The sequence below is a fragment of the Hyalella azteca genome, unplaced genomic scaffold (genome assembly GCF_000764305.2).
Source record: "Hyalella azteca isolate HAZT.00-mixed unplaced genomic scaffold, Hazt_2.0.2 contig15661, whole genome shotgun sequence".
Classification (NCBI taxonomy): domain Eukaryota; kingdom Metazoa; phylum Arthropoda; class Malacostraca; order Amphipoda; family Hyalellidae; genus Hyalella; species Hyalella azteca.
This window is the reverse complement of record NW_025945503.1, coordinates 185,344-197,566: the sequence shown is the minus strand read 5'-3', so window position 1 is coordinate 197,566 and position 12,223 is coordinate 185,344.

The following is a 12,223-nucleotide window of genomic DNA, read 5'->3' as shown; positions in this document are numbered from 1 at the left end:
TTTGTAAACAAAACTAAACCACATTTTTTTAGAGTAATCAAATTTTTTTTTAGTTATTACATATAATTAGATATATTGAAACCTGGTAGGCTAGACAGCCTAGAGGCCCTAGACTGGTACTCTCAAGTTCTCAACTCTTCTGACGTTTTTTTTTTCAATAGACAATAGGAGCTGGAAATAACCTGGAATTAATCTGGTACCGGTATTGGCTTTGGCCCTAGCCTATTCAGCTATTGGGCTGCTTTTGGCAGTTTTGCGTTTTTGGTCTCTCCCAAGACCCAAGTCCCAACAAAGTATCTCAAACTCCAAGTCTGAAGTCTCCAATGACAATCTATAGGCCCACTCTGGTGCTTTCAATACATAATACCACTCCTGGTCCTGGAGTCCTGCTCTTGCAGCATTCACTGCCCACTGGCAAACACACTTTCATAGAATTAGAGGTATTATTGCAGATTAACTACATCCAAAAAAAAGGGCGTTTTTTTTTAATTATATGTTTTTTGGGGTGTAGATTACGAATCTGAAATCCATTTTTGGCGGTCGGCATCGGAAAACCGATTTTTTTCCGACCCAAAAATCGCGCTAAAAATGCCTAACATCTTGAATGAAACTTACCCGTTATTACGTAACCCCCATGTTAGTAAGTCGCGAAAAAAATCGGTTTTCCGATGCCGACCGCCAAAAATGGATTTCAGATTCGTAATCTACACCCCAAAAAACATATAATTAAAAAAAAAACACCCTTTTTTTTGGATGTAGTTAATCTGCAATAATACCGAATTAGAAGTCAGAAGTGTCTGAGTTGTGAATAGGTCATTGTAATTTTTCAACTAGACTCTAGAGTAGACCTGATGCGTTTGGTGAAGCACCCATTGACCCGGGGGCCGGGACCGGGTCAATAAGATTTGATTCATTGATTGATTGATTTGATGCCGGTTTGAAGGTGAAGAAGTCATGTGCCAACGTGTTTCATTGGCATTTGGCTACCTAGGCAGCTAGGCTATAAGGTAGCGTAGCATTAGCTGGGGTCAATAAGATTGGACTCTCAAGTCTCAAAAGAACTGATCATTGAGGGGTCGTTTAGCAAGTTGCACAATTTAAGAGCGATTGTTGACGGGTTGCACAATTTACGGAAACTGAGAGGTTTGCTGGCACGTCCTCTTTCGACAACGGTTGATGCTTTTTCGTATCGCGAAAGCATTGCAACGCAAAATATAACTCGCATCTGGTTGACAGAACTAATCACAGTAACAGGTACACACAGCTGTTAAAATATTCTGATACTACATATTAAGATCGGTCACGAAGGAATAGTTTCCGAATCTGAATTGGAAGGCGTCCGCAAGTAGTTACCCGTGCATTTTCATCTATACTTTTTAATAAGATTACTTTTCTCAACAAAAGAAAATTATCTTTTGAGATGATAAAATTCGTAGAAATAAATTCATCATATTTAAGAACAAAATTTTTGATAATTAATTTCATTTGCGGTCAATTTTTTCACTCTGACACTTTATCCTAAAGGCAAATTATGATACACAGTTTTTTTAGCACGTTTTCCACGCATAACGAACCGTAGTCAAATCATAACAGATTTTGAGCTAAATAAAAAGAATTTATTCGTTCACAATACCCATCTGCAAACGTTGTTAGCGTTTTTGTCAGTATAGTATAGTATAGTATTTTCGGCATTTAAGGAATAGGCCTGGATAGGCCTGTCGCCGATTCTTGCGCTTTTCTTGACTAGACTGGCCTTTTGATCAGATCCTTTCAACGGACAGTGGATTTAAAATAGCTTATAAATATCAGTTGTTCCGTAGGGTACGAGGCATTTTAAGACTAAATATATGCTCATGCGTGGCCTTGTCTAGTCTGTTCTTGAACGCGATTTGCATACTCGGAGCATCAACAATATCTTCAGGGAGGCTGTTCCACATGTCAGTGACTCGAAGCGAGAAGAAATGTTGTCGCGTGGATAAGTTGCACCGCTTTTTTTTAGTTTATAGCTGTGGCCCCTGGTGTTGGTTCTTGTTTCAAATTCTAGTAATCCTTCTGGGACCTTGTACAAACCATGAGTATACTAACTTGTAAACTTCAATGAGGTCACCACGCACTACGCAGGCGACGATAACGGAGACTGGGAAGCTTCATAATCTTCAATATTTCTTCATAAGACTTGCCCTTTAATCCTGGGATTATCCTTGTTGCACGTCATTGAACACTCTCAACTAAATTTTTGTCCTTTTCAAGTCTCGGTGATCACACAACGTTTCCAAACTCTAGGTTCGGGCGCACGACAGAGGTGAACAACAGCTTCATCATTTCTATATCTAGGTACTCGTAGGAGCGTCTGATCAGCCCAAGCAGTTTATTGGATGTATTAACTTGATCAGCATTGAAACGCAGCTGCCACGCATCATCCCAGTCAACTAAACTATCAAGATCATTTTGCAGTTGCATTTTATTTGACGCATTCTTAACTGTATTATAAACTTTAAACTTTTGTGTCATCGGCATACATGGAGCACACGCTTGACACTACTTCTGGTAGATCGTTTATAAAAGCGACGAACAAAACTGGTCCAAGACCGCTTCCTTGCGGTACGCCACTGCGCACAGTTACCCAGTCTGATACGGTTCCGTTAATAATGCTGACACGTTGTCTTCTGCCTATTAGGAAATTCCTGATCCATTGGAGTACATTTCCCTCTATTCCCAAAGAAGTAACTTTACGTAACAGTCGCTCATGCGGAACACTATCAAATGCCTTGGCAAAATCGAGGTACAGTGCATCCACTGGCACCCTTTCGTCCAGCAGGCGAGTCCAATTTTTCAAGGTAGACAGGAGATTAGTGGTGCGTGATCTGCCAGCAATAAAGCCATTCTAACAGTCTGATAGAAGATGGTTAACAGTCAAGTGATCTATAATCCTATCCCTCATAACCGATTCCATCACCTTACACACAACACTTGTGAGACTTACAGGACGGTAGTTACCTGGGTTACTCCTGTCACCTTTTTTGAACAGGGGTGTCACTTGGGCTTCTTTCCAGTCGGCCGGCAAAGTCCCTTTGATTAAGGTTTTTCGAAAGAATCCTGTTAAAGGGCCGGCCAGGACGGTTGCTAATTCGTTGAGCAATCTAGGGTGGAAACCGTCTGATGTTAATAATAACAATAATAAGTCAGCTTCGAATATGAATCTTGAAAAAGACGTATAATAAGCAAGATTAAAATTGACATTTTTTTTTACTGATAATGAGTCGCTTGTATCGCTGCAGCGCTACCACCACAAGGATTGGAAATTGGAATGATCCACAATTTCTGATTATGTGCGCATTCAAAAATTAAAGTTAACCTAATGCCATCAAAGACCATCAAGCTCTCATCATATACGTGTGATGGGCTAAGAAATTAAACCAATGTACCTTGAAACATTACTAACTACAATAATGAGGTGATAAAATCAACGATGAAGGACTAATTTCAAGCATATTAGATGAAAATATTCATGTTCATCGTTTCACGCAGTCACTGTAAAAGTCCATTACGTACATATTTTCCGCGGTTAACTTTAATGTTAACTCGATCACGATTTTTGATCGAGTCAGCATAACTTGAGAAGTCAGGATTAATTACTTTTCCCTTTTGTTCACTTAAATCACTTTAATTTGATCTTGGCAACAAAAATGCAAGGATTATCATAAATGTTTCATATAATCAAATACAAGAGATGAAAAAACTCTGTTTTCGTCCCATTCATTTTCATGTGCTTCATCATCTGGTGGCTTCAGGGTGGCCCAGTGGTTACAGTTCAGTGTAGCAAGATTGGAGCAGAGAGGCGCGGGTTCGATCCCAGCTCTGTGCACCATTTTCTGGTCAGAATCGGCAAGGAGGCCGGGCTGTTAAGCACAGCAGTATTGTAGCAGTGAGTTGCGAGTTCGAGACCGCAAAATCCTGCGATGTTATGAATCGACAACAGACCTAGGGCTTAATAAATGCTGAAACGGCTATTATTGTAATTATTAACATCAGCCTAAGTATACAGCTAGATATGTATATAATATATATTAACGCTAACTTGTTACTGGAATAACACTGAAGTTTCATAAGGTAACATATATTAACGTTAAAAGGAACTTTTAGAAAGTACAGCATAAAGTTTAAAGACTGTAGTACAGAAGACACAAACAATTAGATTAATTCTTGGAGTTCTCGCCGCGCAGTAATCTAGCGAAGTATTCCAAGCTGCCGTGCTGTCGTGATGGAAACGTCGCGGCGGGGACTGCATTTGAGATTACAAATATTGCTGCATGTCGCTGCTCAGTAATAAAATATTTGAAATATTGGAAACTAATTTCTTGAGAAATCCCGCGGAAAATTTATCACAAGCCTTAAGGTTCATATAGTAGGAGTTTACTACTCAATACTTGCCGTGTACGGTCTTTATTTAATTAAGCATTTCTTATATGTTCTTTATTCACATATCGTTGATACCGTTCGTAATTTTCGCCGTCCAAAAATGAAACACATTTATTTTGTAATCCATATTCTCTTCAACGGCTGGCTCTCTCTCTCTAAATTACTGCATCGTAGTAATTCTACACTAAATAACTCATTTGCTGCCAAAAGAGAATGATTTTAAGTTATTATAGCTCATATTATCTGTAGAACGTTTATTAGTCGATAAATAATTGTTTCAACGGTAGGCTCTCCAGCATTTGTAGAAGCTGATATTGTATTAATCTGTCATTTCCAAACATACCGTCTTAAAAAATTACACTCGGGGATAATAATTTGTCGACAATTTTTAAACTCGAGTTTTTGAAGTCGGAGATAATTTTCGTCACTTTTTGGGACTAGATTTTTTGAGTAAAGTGTCCTGGAACTCGCATTTGGCGCATCAGTCCCCATGTGACGTGTGTATTTTAAGCGACGAAAATGTTGCCTGTGTTCCACGCTAAAATTCTAATAAAATCTTTGGACATCCCGAGTACCGCGCCTAAAAGGATCGAAATTCATGCTCTAATTTTGATGCTTCCGATTAGGCTGGACTGCCTGTACATTACTGGTCATATCTAGACTCGGTTTCATGAACCGAGGATTTGAATCTTTTTAGCCTAAATGTTGACCATTTTTGTGCCATTTCATAACAATGAGATCAAAATTGTTTTTAGAATTGATATACTTTATGCTGCTAAAATTTATTTTTCGTTCTTTGTTAAAATAAATATGTTTGAGGTTCTTCTCAGCCAATTTATTCGAACGCATCCCGATTGAAATATTTCATCGACTTTCAAACATCTTCATTTGGTAAAACAGTAATAGCCCATAAGTGTTATATTAATTTATTTTTCGTTCATAATCAAATTTAAGTGAATGTAAAGTATATATTTAACCAATCAAAAGAGTAGTTCTTTTAATGGCGGATAATGCGCATAAATGCATATATCACAAATGGACAACTCCCATGGCGTTGACTTCATTGGGCACTCAGGAATTGATGTGGTTATATTGTCAAAATAACAACCCACACAACACGAGCAGAACTTTTACGTAGCTCTGATGTGGGTCAAACTGGGCCCATTCAAGGGCCCACAAGCGATGCACTTTTTGCGTTTATGTGAGTCATCCTGACTCGACTCGACTCGACTCGACTCGACTCGACTTGACTCGACTCGACTCGACTCGACTCGCCCTCGACTCGACTCGCCCTCGACTCGACTCGACTTGCCCTCGACTCGACTCGACTCGACTCGACTCGACTCGACTCGACTCGACTCGACTCGACTCGCCCTCGACTCGACTCGCCCTCGACTCGCCTTCGACTCGACTCGACGCGACTCGACTCGACTCGACTCGGGACGTAGAACGGAAAACGTTCTACATCCGCCCTCTGTTCGTGCTGTGGGTAAATAAGTGTGTCATTATTTGGTCTGTACGACCCATTCATTTTTCCGTGTGCAGTTTCGGCGCGGCTCCTGCCCGTGTGTTAACAAAGATTTTAATTTATGAGAGGTGCAATAAATTCGTCATTTATTGATTGAACTATTGTTCGTTGACCCCAATTTGGTGGAGGCTCGATAGGTTTAGTCACTAATGATCAGTCGGGATTTTATGGTCTGAAATGAATGGGGACGCAAAAGCCTTCTTTGACAACAGCTGACAAATTATACTAGCTTCCAGAGAGAACTGCGATTTTTTACAATAAAGTTCATTAGTATAAGTTCTGATTTTGATTGTTATATATTTATTAATATCTAAATCCTTTTCCATAAATTGTTATTATTTATATATGTGGGTAAGATGAAGAGCAAGTAATTTCTGGTGACTTTATACCATAGTATATATTTAATTCCATCAATTTACCACAAACGACTCGCTTCAGTGGCATTGTTATGGCATTCAACAGAATATCAGTCAAGTAAATATCTATTCGCTTCGTACGTGTGCGTCTATATGTCTTCGTCGGTGTTGCTTTCTATGCGAAAGAATTCGTTTCAATCGTAGATGTGCGTTGCATGAATTCGCACGTGTACGTTGTATGCGTATACATATAGACGTACGCTGAAGATATACGTGCGTGTTCGTTCTATATTCAAAAGAATTCGTTACCATCGTCAGCAACCGTTGTATGCGAAAATGTATGCTATATTCGTAGGCGTGTTTTGTATTCGTCTGTAAGTTTCATATCCTTAGGCGTGCATTGTACTAATATGAGCGTATTATATTCGTTCGTAAATGTCATATTCGTATATGTGCGCAGCCTGTATACGTGTAGCGCTGCACAGGGCACGTTAGCGACGTGTATAAGAGAGATAATAAAATGGAGTATAATAAAAATAAAAAACATTTATTTATCATCTCTTCCAACGAAGTGATGATAAAATATGAACAGGAAACGCGGCCCGAATTGTCCAACAAAGATTATTTTTCATCGTGTTTTAAATTGCCTGTCACCTGAAGTGGCAAAAAGGAGGCTCGTAAATATTTAGTTGACCTGAAAGAACTGCGCCGCTCAGCCCCTGCAACACAGACATTAATTGTTCTGCTCCTTTTTGATACAGAATTGGAATGCTGCAATACCAGGAATTAATTAATATTTAAATGATAATAAAATGCTGGATGGAGGCGCGGTTTCCCTTAAGATGTGTAATACGAAAATAATAGAATAATTACAAGTAAATCTGTAATTTTAATTCATGTTGTAAAATTCATTGTGCTGCATTATTGCCAATATTTTATTCCCGCCAAACTTTCGGGAAACGTTTCAATTCTTGTTCTGATTTAATTGAGAAGATATACGAAGACAGGCCTTGTAATTTAACAATGGGTAATAACTTCTAGATATGTTCATTTTATTCCCTTCCAGAAAGCTTCACCATGCACGAAGGGAAATCTTTTAACACGAAGGTGTTACATTAACTGAAATGTATGAAATGAAATGAAAAAAACTTTATTTCATATCATATATTTCTCGTTACGAATACATTTTGCTCATGACTTTCAGGCTGGCAGCACCCATAAGTCGGGGCGCTGTCGACCCTCATGTTGAGCATACGGCAGTGACGTTACCGTACCATTTGATAATATAATAATAGCGGTTTCAGCGTTTATTAGGCCGTAGGCCTGTCGCCGATTCTTAACATCGCAGAACATTCACAGCTTGCTGCGGTCTCGAACACGCAACTCACTGCTACAATTCTGCTGTGCTTAACCGCCCGGCCTCCTCGCCGATTCTGACCAGAAACTGGCGCACAGAGCTGGGATCGAACCCGCGCCTCTCTGCGCCAATCTTGGTACTCTGACTGTAACCACTGGGCCACACTGCCCGCAGGGTGGGCAGGCCGGTTACTCGTCAAGTTATCTTAAGTTCATCTCCATTAAAATTCCGTTGCAACGTCGGGGATTTTTAACCGATTTCCAGTCCCCAGGGTCAAAATTTCCCCTAGGGACTCAGGCAATCTGTCACGTTTCTCGATGTCGTCGAGGCATCGCAAAGTTGAGTCGCCGAATCTGAAGTGGGAGACATAAGACAGGAGACAGGTTTCCGATGACGGTGTTCAGCCGAGCTAGACAGATCGCAGAATTAAAAGTCTTCGCATTTAAAGGAATGTCTGAAATTTTAATTTTACTGTGAATAGTCGCAGATAGTTATTAGCAGGTTCTAAAATTATTATTCTCTCTCTCCCAGTTCATTCGATCGAGATTGTACAGCACGAGTATTAAAATACTTTCGTGAGTATCAATGTACGTCGAGACAAAATTTGAAAGTTAATTGATTTTCTGAGTGCATTTTTTCGTTTACACGAATATTTTGACGTAAAGTGTTGTAAGCGAAAGCCGATGTAACTCATCAAGATTCAACAAAAACGCAACATCCTGGATCAAAATAACACTACTATAAAACAGGAAAACAGTAACGTAATGGGAATATATTCATATGTGAAGGTCTTGCATATAAAGATACTATCTACAGAATACTTACAAGGAGAACAGTAGTTGTAGGTCTTGAACGTACAAGAGCCGAGTCAATGCTAACAATGGTCATTAGTTCTAGAGCGAAGTAACTTACTCGTAGGAACTATAGTACGGAATACTATAGGTACATGTGCAGCAAAAATTTCACAACACAAGTGTAGTTTGAACGAATATGAAAGCATTTTCTACGCTTAAATGAGAGATAAGAAAATTTATATATTGCATATATTTATATAGATTATTTAGAATAAGAACTTTTAAAATCAAATTTCATTCAATAAAGTTTATCCGGGAAACCCCTGCGGCTCTATGAAGTCGATCTCTACTAAATTCGACCTAAATTTCTTTACTATGCGATGTGCTGCTTTGAGCTCAAATAATTCTGTAGACAATAGATAATAAGATAAGATAAACAATATTACTCATTAGCAAGAGGCACGAGCCAAATCTAAATTTGGCTATTTTGTGAAGAAAAACATTAACCAGAATTCAGTCGCTTAGAGAATGCGTGTGTATATTTTTTTATGTGCTTCAAAAGGCTATTTTGTTTCGATATTTTCTTCTTGAAGACGAATCTGTTGCATGGTCTTCATATCAAATATTTTCTAAAAGCCATCGCATTTATGTTACATACAATCACACAAGTTATGCTGTGACAAACACTATCCTAACATTGTGTTGCATCTTCCATAAACGTAAATAACACATCACATGGTGTTCTTCATTTATATTATTAAAACACAATCGCCACATTATATTTTTTCGTTCTGTTCACCAAACGCAATCGTTAGATTATATTTTTTATCACGTTTCCAAAATATTATATAGTTACATTGTAGTTTCCTTTTATATAATATATTTCCTTTATACTCTCCCCTCTCGTCGAAAACTGCTATAAACCGACATCAAGATATTGATTCAAGATTATTTAGGAATATCAGTTTGCGATGAGCCATTATTCGTTCACCTACTTTCTTTGCAATCATACGAAATAAATCGAAGTTATTCAGTGCATATGTTCACTTCCTCCGGCTCTGAAACAATTATAATCGCAAATTTAATACCTATACTTTCTTTGAAATCATGCGAAATAAATCGAAGTTATCCAATGTTATGGTCACTTACTTCGGCTCTGAACCTGTTATAATCGCGACTGCAAAATGGATAAAATTCTCTTTAACTTCGCTCGCAACGAGTTTTCTGTTGATGCCATAAGAGTTTATCGCAAAACATGTCAAGACTATAGGAGCCAGCGTGAAATATTTCTTCAGGACCTGTAGCTGACGTGAAGAGAAACAAATGAGCTCGTCTGTGCCTGACATTTGCTCAGCTCCAGTTTGCAGGAAATAAAAGGTTTTTGAAATACCTATATGAAAAATATAGGTATCTAAATAATAAAATAGGTGTGTAAAATATAGGTATATAAGATTATTAAAGGAAAAGAAAGTTGGTGTGCAAGGCTCGTATTGTCACGCCACCTCATGCACAAACATGCACGCCAATTCATGTATTGTATTTTAAGTTCTACAATTTTCATTCAGATATAAAGGGTGATCTTCTTTTTTCTATTTTAAATACAGGAATCAGTAAAAACGTATAAGAAAATAGCAAATGTATTCAAAACTTAATTGTAGAATTCACAAGAATCAAGATGCAATGTTTAAATAATCCCTTTAAGAAAATTGTATAGTTCCTTCTTTACGATTCCTGAAATAGGAACTGATATTTTAGAACAGAAAACTCTGGAAGATATTAATTTTTGGAAAAATATCACCGAATGCTGAATCCCATTATTATTGTGTGAATATGAGATAGTTTGCTATAGATTCCACACAAATGCTACATTTTTTGTCTCAAATGTACGCTTAATGAGATGAATTAAAACAATTTTAACATTAAATCCTTTTTATATTACAATTAAAGGATTCTTCATCCACCAACTTGATGTGCCCATGGTAAAGGATCGTAGATGTGTATAAGAACACGTTTCTCGAGGCTCATTCATACCGCATCACCGCGTTGCTTCTTCTGTTATAATACTGTAAGTTATAACAGGCAATAAACGGATACCGCATTCAATGATTACAATGCAAACTGACGACTATTGTGTAGTCGCGTTTTCCCTCAGGTAAACTATATGATATTAGAACTTTTATTGCCGTGAGATGTTTGATCCAAAAAGAGAAGATGGCATCGTGAATAAGATTCGATCATATTGCCAGTCGTTTGAGTTGAACGATCTTTTTGTTTTAGATTTTCAATTCAGAGGTAAAGAGCCAATGTATTTTATCATGATGGTTATAGCAGGTCTACCGAATCCAGATGCGAATGCATACAATTTCAGTATATTTGTCGCTTTTAATGTTATTTTTTAGGTTTATCAAACACAGAATATGTCTGTTGTACTCATGGAAGAGTAGGTTATATTGTGTACATAATTACATTTGATCAACTTTAATATTCAATCATCACAATTTCCTGGTCAATTGCAGCTGCAGTTTCCAAATTACTTTTAATTAGCGAAGAATAACTCAGCTGGTAGCCTAATAAAAAATAACCGTACTAAATTGTTTTCCCCACTAAACCAATATTTTCCTTTGATAATTTTATAGACTAAAACGCTCATACTAATTAGTTGAAAAATAGAAAAATAATAAAAATTGCATACGTCACACTGTTATTACTACTTCAATAATATAAAGAAATTTTCCTGCTTGAAATTCTGTTTGGATTTTTGCAGCAGTAGAAACTTGTTAACACACGTGTCGAACAGTTCATACATGTGTTGATTTCATACAGCGAACAAGTGACAAGTTCAGCATTAGAATTCATAGCTGCAAATAGACTTGGCATTGAGGGCTAACTTAACTCTGGTCACGCGCCGGACTTTGCCTTAACTTTCGTCTTGAAAAAAATGTCATTCGCGGCAAACTTTACTTCAGTACATCGGGACCATAAGCAATAAAAATCCAGGAAACGAGCCTTCTTGCTCAAAACTGTCGCTGGGCTTGTATTGGATATTGGATGAACAAATTAAAAGAAGTTAGCGTGTTAATTATTAAGCGTGATACAAATACTACGGAGAAATCGACGGCATAGATACAAAGACTCTCCTTTGCCGTTAAAAGGTAAACCCAGAAAAATTGATGTATCATGTAGCCCGAATAGTGACACCCCAGAGCGATTTGGACACAGTTTAGAATGTTTCTAAGGGTACGAAGTATTGAATGTATTGATGGTATCAGCTGAAGATATGAATGCGATAACGGAGGTTTTTCTTGACAGAGATCAGGCTGGGAGGTGCTTTTCACAACACAATTGTCTTTGAACCAATTAAAAACGAAGGTTATACACATGTTGATACATCAATCTCGTAAAAAATACAGGGCTTGCTTCCTATTTTAACACGTTTTTCTTAGCTTAGCTTCGCGTTTGTTTGTTTGTTTGTTTGTTTGTTTGTTTGTTAGGCTCACCCCAAAAAACGTGGGTCGGGCTGTACGTTCACCATCAAATTTCCAAAATTTGTGTGTTGTGTGCTTTTTTGCTTTAATCATAAATCTGCCTGACACACGTTTTTTGGGGTGAGCCCTAATTTATTTTCTATTTTTTAGTCCACAAGAAAAACGTGGTTTTTTAAAAAGTTTTTTTTAAGTATTTTATTTTTAAATATCGACAATAAACAATAATATTTTAAAGAAAACGAGAAACAAATTTCGTTGCGAATATCGGATAAAATTAAAAAGCA